This window comes from Aethalodelphis obliquidens, unplaced genomic scaffold, assembly GCF_003676395.1.
Source record: "Aethalodelphis obliquidens isolate GAN/ISIS:26980383/991018 unplaced genomic scaffold, ASM367639v1 scaffold17, whole genome shotgun sequence".
NCBI classification, from domain to species: Eukaryota; Metazoa; Chordata; class Mammalia; order Artiodactyla; family Delphinidae; genus Aethalodelphis; species Aethalodelphis obliquidens.
The window spans coordinates 30937821-30951857 of NW_020837961.1; the positions used below are offsets into that span (position 1 = coordinate 30937821).

Below are 14037 nucleotides of genomic sequence, written 5' to 3' on the forward strand. Positions count from 1 at the left end.
CAGTTCAGTGTGACACAGAATACTATTGATCGAACATAAATGGAGCTCAACCGGGGAGTATATTGAACGTGGATCAGAGCCCAGAGATAAACCTCCCACAAAGGCTGGCAGTTTAGACGCACTTAAGCCGAGGGCGTTGAGAAGCTTTGTTGTGTCAAGGGCGATATTCCAGGATATCCTATAGGGTATTTTAATAACATTTCTGAATAAATCTAAATTCCCTTTTACTGAGAGTTAAGCACTTGCCACGTAACACTTTTAGGTAAAAGGATTGCACTATGTCCTCATTTTTTTTTTTCAATAAAAGTTTACCTACCAATGGAAAAGAATTCTTTGAAATCAGGGTGACTGATCAGATGTCAGTGTAGGTCTCAGTTCTGCAGAGAACTAAGTCGTCTCTGAAATGATCCTACAGAAATCCTCCTGGACTCTAAATAAAAATATAATGTGTATCTCATTTGTACAGTGAAATTCTCAAGGGGAAGTTCCCTTAGAAACTAAGGAAACTACACCAATATTTAAATTTATTGTATAACATGTATCTTTAGAACTTTCCCTATTAATAAGCTATATGCATGTTTATTCTGTTGGGACTTCAGATTGTGTTCGGAAACATCCATGGTTCATCACAGGATAGGAAAAGACTAGTAGCTAGATGATTATTTGAAAAATCTTTCCTCACCCGGTTCTGTAGTGACCATGGTCAGGAGAGCCCAGGTTTTCTTCCCATCGTGGTACAGTGTTGCCTATCATTCAGGTGGGGTCCAATGAGAAAACCAGCATATGAGCTGAGGCTACAGACAACTTATCCAATGGGATAATTTATGTGAAAGTTCTTTCTAAGGTGAAAGTTACTCTGCAAAGGAAGATGTCCACTTCCTGAAGCCATGTTCAGGCACATTAGGCCACCACCCAGAGGGTGACCGACTGGGCATGGCAGGGTCAATTCAGTCCTTAGCTCTCCACATGACCGCATGACAATGATTTATAAAAGTATTCCTTTGATCACAGTCTAACTTTTCAGTTATATAAACACTTCAATTTCTCTGAAGGCCAGGGGATCCACATTTATGTCTTTGAAATAAGGTAAGTCAATAACGTATTCACACATTTGTTAAAAGCTTTGATATATCACATATCACTCTGGACCAGGAAAAGATATTTGTCCACCAGGACAATCTCCTCCTTAAAATCACCCTGCTTGCAGACCAAACAGCATTCTTCACTGGTAACCCAGGCCAGCAAAGACTGGATACATTTGGGGGGGACAGGAGGGCAGTGGGAGCAGTGGCACACACACAAATGCAGTTGGTGACAATGGCCCTATTCCTTGAAGTCAGTGCTGATGGACCTTCCTCCAATAACCAGACCTCCTTTTTATTTCTTCTGTTTATTTAATTCTGCTACTGCTATAGCTGCTGCTATGATTTCAAGTTACCTTTTCAGATAACTTACTAAGAGCCAAGCCCTGTGCTCTGCCTTGTACCCAGATTATCTCATTTTGTCCCCACCATTTTTTCAGATAGAAACCAGGCAGGGAGCTTATACAACTAGCACACAACCACAAAGCTATCGCAGGGGAGTGAAGATTTAAACCCAGGAGGGATGATTGCAGAACCTGAGCTTGGAACCTCACACAATATTTTCCTTCCCATCAGGCAAGAATGGAATGATTACGAATCATGAAGTGGTAACCAAGAGAGGGAAACTTGTGTTCTTGCCCCTCAGCCTACAGGAAGGTGGATTTCTGGCACAAAGGCAATGAGGGGCTCTCATTGGCCTCTTGCTAAGCTCCTCAGCCCAGGCAGCTGTGAGCAGAGCTGCCCAGAACAACAGGATCTTTCCAGCCTCTCCACGGAAGGCGAACAATTTCCCAGTAGAATACTCAGAGCTCTGAGTCACACTTGACCTGTTGCCCCAGAAGAGGAGAAAATGGGAAAGGAAATAAGCTAGCAAGAATAATGAGGGTGTTTGGACAATCAGGCATGAAAGAGAAATGGAGAGAAGCACACAGATGGTCCCGGGTTGTGCACATTTATTTCTCAGCACAAGGGACAATGCTGGTCACAGGTGGCTCTTAGTGGCATTTTGGAGTAAAAAGAACTGGAAATTTTCTCCACAATATCCCGCTTACACACACCCTAACATATGTTTTCCATGTTAACCATCATTTACTCTCTCTGATTCTCTAGTGACTATTTAAATAAATGAGAGTCAAGGGTTCTCTGTGTGTGTTTTATTTTTCTTTATTCTGCAAGCCTTCATCTCCAGATGCTCCTGTGACATCCTTCCTCACATCCCTCCGTTCCCAAACAAGACCATAATAGCTCCAAATAACAAATAACAGTCATTTATCAGATGCTGATAGTACATGCTAGGTACTAGGATAAACATGCACCATCTAACTATCTTCACAACAAGTTCATTGTTCACAGTACAAATAAAGAAACTGAGTCTCAAATATCACAGTGTGATATTTACACTGTCGGCTCTACTGATACACAGAGTTCTTTTTAAATTTTATTGAAGTACAGTTGATTTGCAATGTTGTTCATTTCTGCTGTACAGCAAAGTGACTCAGATATATATATAGATAGATAGATAGATATACACACACATATAATATATATATATTCTTTTCATATTCTTTTCCATTATGGTTTATCACAGGATATTCAGTATAGTTCCTTGTGCTATACAGTGACCTGGGAAGAGCCTCTCTCGCCTCCAACCCTCCCTTTCCTTTTGTTGTTTATCCATCCTATATATAATAGTTTGCATCTGCTAATCCCAAGATCCCAATACCTCCCTCCCCCACTCTCCTCCCCCTTGGCAACCACAAGTCTGTTCTCTATGTCTGTGAGTCTGTTTCTGTTTTGTAGATAAGTCCATCTGTGCCGTATTTTAGATTCCACATGTAAGTGATATCATGTGATATTTGTCTTTTTCTGACTTATTTCGCTTAATATGATAATCTCTACGTCCATCTATGTTGCTGCAAATGGCATTTCATTCTTTTTTATGGCTGAGTAGTATTCCATTGTATATATATGCCGCATCGTCTTTATCTATTCATCTGTTGATGGACGTTGAGGTTGCTTCCATATCTTGGCTATTGTGAATAGTGCTGCTGTGAACATAGGCGTGCATGTGATATGTAGGGTTTTGAAGCTGCGTTCCCTTGAGCATAGGTGCCAGTGACAGTGAGGGTTCTAGTCACTTAGTGGTTATGGAAATTTGGGCTCAATGTTCTAATCTGTACAACTAAGGAATGAGACCCAAGATCCCATCTATTTCCACATCTCTATGTTGATTCTAAAGCATTTATCTTGTTTTTAATTAGACTTTTTGAACAGGCACTACACACATGGCACTAAGCTCAGAGAGGACATTTCACTACACCCTTTCCCCAGCCACTCAGTTTTCCTCCCCAGAGGTTACCACTGTTTCTGCCAGAAAACTCTCTGCATGTACAAGTGTAAGTATCATTTCCTGTTTCCTTTTTTAACACAAATGGTAGCAAAATTTATATACTGTACTGACCCTTGCTTTTTTCACTTAAAATTAGATCTTGAAGATTATTCCTTGTCTGTATACAGAGAGCTGCCTTTTCCTTCCATTATTTGTACATATCACAACCTATTCCTATTGATGGGGACTTAGGTTATTTCTTTTGTATTTGTAGGTTATTTCTTTTGTGTTTCCCATGATGCTGCCACAGTGGCCCCTGCACACCTGTGAGCTTGCACATCTGCAGTGTATCTCCAGACTAGGGAGAGGAGGTTGGGTGCAGCACCAAACTGCTCTTGGGGGTTCTGCCCTCACAACTGCTCCAAGACAACTCCAGCCAGTCCCAGCGCAATGAGAATCGGCAGAAACTGAGTTGGAGAACGGCTGGGTACGCAGAGGGTCTGTGATGGAAAAGTTGAAAATGTTGGGGATCAGCCCAAGAGTCTGTGCCAAGAGCATCAAATGTCATCAAAGGGTGAGCCGGAAAACCAGGGCGGGCCGGGCATCTCTAACCGGGAGTGGGTCGCCAGGGGGACAGGAATCCCAGCTGTGAAAATGCTGTGTGTTCCACAAAGGCCCACGCTCGTGCCTGGCGTTGGTAGTTTGCTATTTCCTCCGTCCTCTGCCCACTCTGTTTCCCCATCTCTAGACTGATCTATTCTCTGTTGCCGAGGAGACTAATCTTTCCGGTATAACTTCTTCATTTTGTCTTCTTATCTAAATGTGGACATATTTCATGGAAAAAGGGGTGCAGCCAGGGGTTGGGGGGTGGTACAACTGAAGAAGCTGCAGAAATAGAAAGATGACCAAGCGTGAGAGTGGAGAGATGGGCGGCAGCCAGCGAAGTGCACAAGAGAAGAAGCAGAAGAAAGAAGGAGGACCATTGTCGAAAGCAGAAGGGCTGTGTGAAGGGCAGCGGGCGTGGCTTTGAACCCCACCTGCACTGGTGTAGGGGCTTGAGGGCGGGTCTGCCGGGACCCCTCTTCCCTCCAGGGGCCTTAGTCACGCTCTCTCCAGTGACCCCAGTGCAAACCTCCCGGGATTCTCCCTTTCACTCTCTCCCTCTCTGCTCAGATAATGGAGCATTAATAGCAGATAATGGGAGTGGTCATGTGAGCGATGAAATTAAGCTGCAATACTTCCCTTTACTTTTTTCTTATTTTATTTTTTTTGCGGTATGTGGGCCTCTCACTGTTGTGGCCTCTCCCGTTGTGGAGCACAGGCTCCGGACGCGCAGGCTCAGCGGCCATGGCTCACGGGCCTAGCTGCTCCGCGGCATATGGGATCTTCCTGGACAGGGGCACAAACCCGTGTCCCCTGCATCGGCAGGCGGACTCTCAACCACTGCGCCACCAGGGAAGCCCTTCCCTTTACTTTTAATCCTAAAATCCTAAAATGGCCAGATAATTAACTGCACAGTGTAGAGAGTCACTTAGAAACGACTATTGACAATATCCATGCAAACACAGCTGGGATGTGTATTTCACACATCTGGTGGGGACCCTGGGAGGGATCCTCATAAGTGGGAAAAGAGGGAAAATGCTTGAGGTGAGCCTGGCAGCCCAGCAACTGGGTGGGCACCTCGCCCCTTTGTCACCACTCCGAGCATCATCCCCCAGTGGAAGTGACTCTGTTTCTCGGTGAAGCAAACTAGCTGACTTCTCCTTTTGAAAATGGAACAAATGTGCGACCAAGCTCTAGTCCTTAAAGTTAAAATAAAAGTCTTATATAGCAACTGCAAGGTTGCCACACTGATATTACAATGTAAACTAAAACAATGAGGAGAGAATGTGATTAAACTCAGAATATCGGGAAGCATGTTGGACCTCAATCAGACGCTCCATTCTTTCAGTTGTTATGTCGACTCCATACACAGACTGTTGAAACTATCTTATAATTCAGGCAGTGAAACGAAGAAAACATGGCAGACGTCAGGTATTCAAATGCTGTCCTGCTCGGTGGAGAAACTGGATTTAATATGGATTTCAAGATGCTCAAGAAACCAAACCCAAGAAGCCTGCCCACTTTCCATTGCCCCGTACCTCTGTCTACAGCAAAGAGATTCATGTTAGAAGGAAGAGATCAAACCAAACCAAGAAGTCCTCCAGTGCTTTTCACCCTTGGCCGTACATTAGAGTCACCTGGGGCCCTTTCCAGCCTCCCAATGCCCAGGGCACACACCCAAACCATTACATCCGAACACCTGGGGTGAACCCAGGCCTCAGTATCTTTTACAGAGTCCAGTGTGCAGCCAAGGCTGAGAACCAGGGCTCTAGACCCTGCCCGCTCCTGGCCCTCGCCTGTCTACCCCTCTTTCTCTCTGTTCCTTCTTGGTGAACTGGAGGAGAATCAGGCCAGGGATTTGGATCCCAGCTCCCAGCAGCTGCCCACTCTATCACAAGAACACAATCGTTTAAAAATCATCACTGAAGGGGCTTCCCTGGTGGCACGGTGGTTGAGAGTCCGCCTGCCGATGCGGGGGACACGGGTTCGTGCCCCGGTCCGGGAAGATCCCACATGCCGCGGAGCGGCTGGGCCCGTGAGCCATGGCCGCTGAGCCTGCGCGTCCGGAGCCTGTGCTCCGCAACGGGAGAGGCCACAACAGTGAGAGGCCCGCGTACCGCAAAAAAAAAAAATCATCACTGAAGTCTTGAACCCCTGAGAGCCTCTGGCCGGGATATATTGAGAGACAGCTGTGACAATCGTGCCTTATTATTCGAATAAGTTTGAATAAGGGACTTATTAATAACAGAGATTGTGCTGGAACTTAAAAACCACATCTCCAGCAAAGGTCACTGCTGGCAGAGAGGCTTGGAGGTCTGAACCAGCAGTCCACCCACATTGGTGTGTTCCAGAATCATCGGGAGGGCTCATCCCACACACATGGCTGGGTGCCACCCCCAGAGCTTCTGATTTAGCAGGTCTGGGATGAGGCCAAGAACTTTCGCTTCTAACAAAATGCTGATGCTGCTGGTCTGGGGGCCATACCTGGAGAACCATGGGTTTGAGTGGCCCTAACAATCTCATGGAGTTGTGTTTAATTATCAGTCATACCTATTGCTGTTCACAGCACTTACTGTGCACCAGCATCATCTGGTATTTTAGGCTCCACCCAGATCAGTTACTTGAGGACATCCGAGGTTGTGGCCCTGAGCAACGGAATGTTTTTAAAGCTCCCTAGATGAGTCTATTAAGTATTTATGCTGGGTTGAAAATTACGGAGTTAAATCATAATTCAATTGACTTTAATTTGCTGTTATTCATGAATATAGTCCTATTAGCTTTAAAGATGACTGGGGAATCCTACACAGAAAGAAGCCTTTGGGAGCAAAATTAATAAGGTGTATTTTGGCATTGAAATTGGAAGGAAAGAGTAAAACTGTCACTATTTGCAGATCACATGACACTTTATATAGAAAACCCTAAAGTCTCCACCCCCAGACTATTAGAACTAATAAATGAATTCAGCAAAGTTGCAGGATACAAGATTAATATACAGAAATCTGTTACATTTCTATACATTAATAATGAACTATCAGAAAGAGAAAGTTTTTAAAAATGCTGTTTAAAATTGCATCAGAAAGAAGAAAATACCTCAGAATAAACTTAACCAAGGAGGTGAAAGACCTATGCTCTGAAAACTATAACACATTGATGAAGGAAATTGAAGATGATACAAAGAAATGGAAAGATATCCCATGCTCTTGGATTGGAAGAATCAATACTGCCTAAAGCAATCTACAGGTTTAATGCAATCCCTCTCAAAATACCCATGACATTTTTCACAGAACTAGAACAACTAATCCTACAATTCATACGGAACCATAAAAGACCCAGAATTGCCAAAGCAATCCTGAAGAGACAGAACAAAGCTGGAAGCACAACCCTCCCAGACTTCAGACTATACTACAAAGCCAGAATAATAGAAACATGGTATTGGAACAAAAACAGACACGTAGATCAGTGGAAGAGAATAGAGAGCCTAGAAATAAACCCAAGCACCTATGGTCAATTAATCTAAGAGGAGACAGGAATATACAATGGAGAAAAGACAGTCTCTTCAATAAATGGTGCTGGGAAAACTGGAGAGCTACATGTAAAAGAATGAAATTAAAACATCCCCTCACATCATATACAAAAGTAAAGTCAAAATGGTTTAAAGACCTAAATGTAAGACCTGAAACCATAAAAGTCCTAGGAGAGAACACAGGCAGAATACTGTTTGACATAAATTGTAGCAATATATTTTTAGATCTGTCTCCTAATACAAAAGAAATAAAAGCAAAAATAAACAAATGGGACCTAATTACAAAAAGCTTTTGCACAGCAAAGGAAACCATCTACAAAACGAAAACACAACCTACGGAATGGGAGAAAATATTTGAAAATGATATGGATGACAAGTGGTTAATATCCAAAATACATAAACAGCTCATACAACTCAATATCAAAAAACAAATAACCCAGTCCAAAAATGGGCAGAGGACCTGAACATTTTTCCAAAGAAGACAGAGACATGGCCAACAGGCACATGAAAAGATGCTCAGTATCACTATTAGAGAAATGCAAATCAAAATCACAATGAGATATCACCTCACACCTGTCAGATGGCCATCATCAAAAAGTCTACAAATAACAAATGTTGAAGAGGGTGTAGAGAAAAGGGAACCCTCCTACACTATTGGTGAGAATGTAAATTGGTACAGTCACTGTGGAAAACAGTCTGGAGGTTCCTCAAAAAACTAAAAATAGGGCTTCCCTGGTGGCGCAGTGGTTGAGAGTCCACCTGCCGATGCAGGGCACACGGGTTCGTGACCCGGTCCAGGAGGATCCCACATGCCGCAGAGTGGCTAGGCCCATGAGCCATGGCCGCTGAACCTGCGCGTCCGGAGCCTGTGCTCCGCAATGGGAGAGGCCACAACAGTGAGAGGTCCGCGTACCGCAAAAAAAAAAAAAAAAATCTAAAAATAGAACTACCACATGATCCAGCAAGTCCACTCCTGGGTATGTATCCAGAAAAAATGAAAATCCTAATTCAAAAAGATACATGTACCCCAATCTTCACAGCAGCACTATTTACAATAGCCAAGATAGGGAAGCAACCCAAGTGTCCATCAACAGATAAATGGATAAAGAAGATGTGGTAAATATTGGGGGGGCCAAAAGTTTCATTCAGTTTTTTCCTCAAGATGGCTCCAGCAGCACTTGGTTGTCTTTAACTTCATTCAAAACAGTTTTGTTAGATTGTATAGTGACAGCTGTCATATCAGCATGCATTTTAAAAAAGACTTACCAAAATTGGTGAATTTTTGTGTAGTCATTTTAATATTGAAGATGGAAGAAAAAAAGCAACATTTTCAGCATATTATGCTTTATTATTTCAAGAAAGGGAAAAACGCAACTGAAACGCACAAAAAGATTTGTGCGGTGTATGCAGAAAGTGCTGTGACTGATCAAACGTGTCAAAAGTGGTTTGCAAAGTTTCATGCCAGAGATTTGTTGCTGGACGATGCTCCACAGTTGGGTAGACCAGCTGAAGTTGATAGTGATCAAATCAAAACAATGATTAACAACAATCAACGTTATACCACACAGGAGATAGCTGATATACTCAAAATATCCAAATCAAGCATTGAAAATCATTTGCACCAGCTTGGTTATGTGAATTCCTTTGATGTTTGGGTTCCACATAAGTTAAGCGAAGAAAACCTTCTTGACCATGTTTCCACATGTGATTCTCTACTGAAAAGTAATGAAAACGTTCTGTTTTTAAAACAAATTGTGATGGGCGATGAAAAGTGGCTACTGAACAATAACGTGGAACGGAAGAGATCGTGGGGCAAGTGAAATGAACCACCAGGAACCACACCAAAGGCCAATCTTCATCCAAAGAAGGTGATGTTGTGTGCATAGAGGGACTGGAAGGGAGTCCTCTATTATGAACTCCTTCTGGAAAACCAAATGATTAATTCCAGTAAGTGCTACTCCCAATTAGACCAACTGAAAGCAGCACTCGATGAAAAGCGTCCAGAATTAGTCAACAGAAAACGCAAAATCTTCCATCAGGATAATGCAAGACCGCATGTTTGTTTGATGACCAGGTGAAAACTGTTACAGCTTGGCTGGGAAGTTCTGATTCATCCACCTATTCATCAGACATTGCACCTTCGAATTTCCATTTATTTCAGTCTTTACAAAATTCTTTGAATGGAAAAAATTTCAATTCCCTGAAAGACTGTAAAAGGCACCAGGAACAGTTCTTTGCTCAAAAAGATAAAAAGTTTTGGGAAGATGGAATTATGAAGTTGCCTTGAAAAATGGCAGAAAGTAGTGGAACAAAAGGGTGAATACACTGTTTAATAAAGTTCTTGGTGAAAATGAAAAACGTGTCTTTTATTTTTACTTAAAAAACTGAAGGCAGTTTTTGGCCCACCCAATATATACAATGGAATACTACTCAGCCATAAAAAAATGAAATTCTGCCATTTGCAGCAACATGGAATCACCTAGGCAATATTATGCTTAGTGAATATAAGTCAGACAAAGACAAATACTGTATGAGATCACTTATATGTGGAATCTAAAAAATAATACAAATGAATCTATATGAAAAACAGAAACAGACTCACAGATACAGAAAACAAACTCGTGGTTACCAGTGAGGCGAAGGAAGGGGGGAGGGGCAAATTAGGGATATGGGACTAAGAGATGAAAACCACTATGTATAAAACAGATAAGCAGCAAAGATATATTGTACAACATGGGGAATTATAGCCATTATCTTGTAATAACTTGTAATGGAGAATAATTATAAAAATACTGAATCATTATGCTGTACACCTGAAACTAATATAATAATGTAAATCAACTATACTTTAACAACAACAACAAAAATAGGTGCATGTACCTGTCAAGCAGTCTATCTCTTCAACTCTGACATTTTCTTTTTGCGGTACGTGGGCCCCTCACTGCTGTGGCCTCTCCCGTTGCAGAGCACAGGCTCCGGACGCACAGGCTCAGCGGCCATGGCTCACAGGCCCAGCCGCTCCGCGGCATGTGGGATCTTCCCGGACTGGGGCACGAACCCGTGTTCCCTGCATCGGCAGGCGGACTCTCAACCACTGCGCCACCAGGGAAGCCCTGACATCTTTTTACAAAAATCAGTTGTTCAGTATCTGTGACATCTGACTGCGATGTGGCCAGGGGTAAAACGGGAATACAACAGGAACAAACAAACCAGACTCCCCAGGCCCAAGCTGGGCTGCAGGAGGATGACTGTGCTGATGCAGGGGGTACTAACGCCGCGTGGATGGACCACCTCCTCGGTGCTGGGGTGCTGGCGTGGACCAGACGGTGCCACTGGGACACCATCCTGCATAAGGCACAGGGGGAGCTCTGAAGGGTTCTGCCCTTTCTCTAGTTTACTTGGTTTTGAAACAGTACTATGAGCTGTTAATTACCTGAAATGATTTCCTCCTTGTACTATTTGCTTATTGTCTGTGTCCTCCTTTGTTCTGCTCTGTATCTATCTCCAGCCCCGGGAACCGTGTCTGCTGTATGGTTGCTGTTCACTGAACAGCTATTTAGGAAAAAGGCCAGATGAGCCGGAGGTAAAGTGCTAGACAGGCTTCTCGCCTTCTTATCAAGAGACTGATATCTTCCTCCCTCAATCAACCTAACCCCCTTCCAGGAACACACACAGTGTGTTCTTAGTCACAGAGAGAAAAGGGATCTACGGTGGTTGTCTCAAAAACTTATCTGAATTTTAAAGAAAACACTGGGAAATGAGAGGAATTGTTTAGTGAAAAGATAAGAATCTCTAATGATGAAATTTCACGTTTCTAGCTTTTTGGGTTTTCTTTTTGTTTGCTGGTTTTGGTTTCGGTTTTGGAATCAGGTGTGTCACAGGGTTCCTCATGTGTATAGTCCAGGCACCTGAACTCTCTCTGGGGTGCAGGACTAGTGGGGGTGGACTGTTATTTCCTCTGTAAGCTCTGTTGTACTAGGCATCTGACCATCTTTATTAAGTGAATATGTTCACTTAGTATGTTTTTTCTGACATTATAAATAGTTGGGTGAACAGGCTCAGTGCAAAATCAGCGAAGGTTAGTGGCAGATTGTAAGCACCGAAGGGCAGTCTAGGTAAAGTAGTGCCTGTGTTTCGTACACCCTTTCCCTTCAGCCATCAGACGATGAAAGGTGACAATGCCTTATGTAGAAAGATCATTAATGCCTCTTTTGCTTATTTTGAGCAGGGTCATCTGATAAAAGGCTTTTATACAATAGTCTGCTCTGGAAAGCACCTGTGAAGCACCATTGCCTTGAGAAGCACCCTGCAATTGCAATTTACTATCAGATTACAACATGCCTATCATATGATATCAATCATATGTGGAATCTAATTTTTAAAAATGATACAAACGAACTTATTTACAAAACAGAAACAGACGTACAGATATTGAAAACAAACTTATGGTTACCAAAGGGGAAACGTGGTGGGGAGGGAGAAATCAGGAGATTGGGATTAACATACACACACTACTATATATGAAGTAGATAACCAACAAGGACCTACTGTATAGCACAGGGAACTCTACTCAATACTCTGTAATAACATATATGGGAAAAGAATCTTAAAAAGACTGGATATATGTTTATGTATAACTGAATCACTTTGCTGTACACCTGAAATTGACACAACATTTTAAATCAACTATACTCCAATAACATTAAAAAAAAAGAAAAGAAAGGAAAACATGTCCTACCATGGAGGCCCACATGCTCAGATGCATTTTTCATTTTATACTTTTTATTTGGTGTATTTTTCAGAGAAAGCTTGCTTGTTTCGAAGCAGACTTGCCCAGACCCTAAGGCTGTCTCTGGTTTGAAGTTACTCACCTGGAGAAACTGCATTTTTGACCATCTGAGTACTTTTTCAAACACTGGAATCCTATCCTGGCCTGTCAGTACCTGGCAGTTTTAAGAAATGTATATATTTTTATGACACAGAATACACTTTTAACATTTAAAATTTCTTCCTACCATCAGTGGGATGATAGATACAAAAGTACTTTATTTTTTTTAATTTTTATTTTATATTGGAGTATAGTTGATTTACAGTGTTGTGTTAGTTTCAGGTGTAGAGCAAAGTGGTTCAGTTATACGTACATATACATCTATTCTTTTTCAGATTCTTTCCCATATAGGTTATTACAGAGTATTGAGTACAGTTCCCTGTGCTATACAGTAGGTCCTTGTTGATTATTTTATATATAGTAGTGTGAAAAATACTTTAAAATGAAAAAAGAAAGATTATTAAGTGATAGAAAAGTATTCAGGTTACTAATGATAATTACTACTTTTATTATATTTCTACCTCTCTTTTGAAGCCAATTTCAAAATTACAATGTAAAAGAGTAACGTGAAAACAAATGTTCCTCGACCTGCCCTGCCCTCCCTGGCTGCTGTGTCAGCCTCCCTCTGGGTGGATAAATGAGGGGAACTCTGGTGCAGGTCACACAGGTCTCTGTGCTGGCCTGGCCTCCTTGCTCAGGTCAGCACAAGCTCAGTGTTACCAGAAGCCACTGCAGGAGAGACAAACCAAAACCTAAATGGTAGATGCATGCTTGTGATCATCAGAGAAGAGGAAGGCAGGGGAAGGAGATGTGGGGGCCCAGGAGCTGCAGGAGGGAAGGGGGGAGGGTATAACCAAAAGTTCTCCGTGCCAGCCTTTGGGGCAGCAGAGGGCCAGAGCGTGTTTGCTGTTGGAAGTTGCCTTACAGGAGGCTCAAGAAGGAAGCAAGTTCGTGAGATCTTCCAAGTGGCATCTGAGTGGAGAAAACGGTGGATGGGATTTTCTACGGTCAGCAAAGCCACTTAGCAGGTCTCTAAGGCTGGCCTGGCTTGTGATCCTATTCTACCTCCAAAGAGAATCAATCGTGCCCTTGCACCCAAGATCCTTGCCCATCCATCTAAGTCCTCAGAATCTCAGTATCGCAGCTTGAGCTTCTGGGCTATTCTCACTCTCTTTTGTCAACCTCTTTTCTGCATTTATTAATACAATCCCATGACTTTTTTCCCATTTAGTTTTTTAAAAATTTATTTATTTATTTTATTTTTGTCTGTGTTGGGTCTTCGCTGCTGCGCATGGGCTTTCTCTAGTTGCGGTGAGCTGAGCGGGGGCTACTCTTGGTTGCAGTGTGTGGGCTTCTCATTGCAGTGGCTTTCCTTGTTGCGGAGCATGGGCTCTAGGCACATGGACTTCAGTAGTTGTGGTGCACAGGCTCAGCTGCTCTGTGGCACATGGGATCTTCCCGGCCCAGGGATCGAACCCGTGTCCCCTGCATTGGCAGGCGGATTCTTAACCACTGCGCCACCAGCGAAGTCCCTCTCATTGAGTTTTTGATGTGACAAATTACATGAATAGATTCTCTAAAGTTGATCCACTCTTGGATTCCTAGTTTTAGTCTACTTAATCACCAGGGGTTTGTTTGTTTGTTTATTTTTTAGTGATAATTCCTTGTTATT

At 42.7% G+C, this 14037-nt stretch overlaps 1 protein-coding gene across 3 annotated transcripts in view; it reads right to left on the reverse strand.

Moving 5' to 3' along the window:
* The window catches only part of TMEM154 (transmembrane protein 154), a 46382-nt gene that overhangs the window by 23764 nt on the left and 8581 nt on the right, over positions 1–14037 (reverse strand). The window contains exon 1 of one of the 3 annotated variants that reach the window (XM_027117195.1): positions 317–430. The exons of the other annotated variants lie outside the window; for them this stretch is intronic. The gene's annotated coding sequence lies outside the window, so the exon portion shown is untranslated. Of the gene's footprint in view, positions 1–316; positions 431–14037 lie in introns of those variants that run through there. 3 annotated transcript variants of the gene reach the window in all.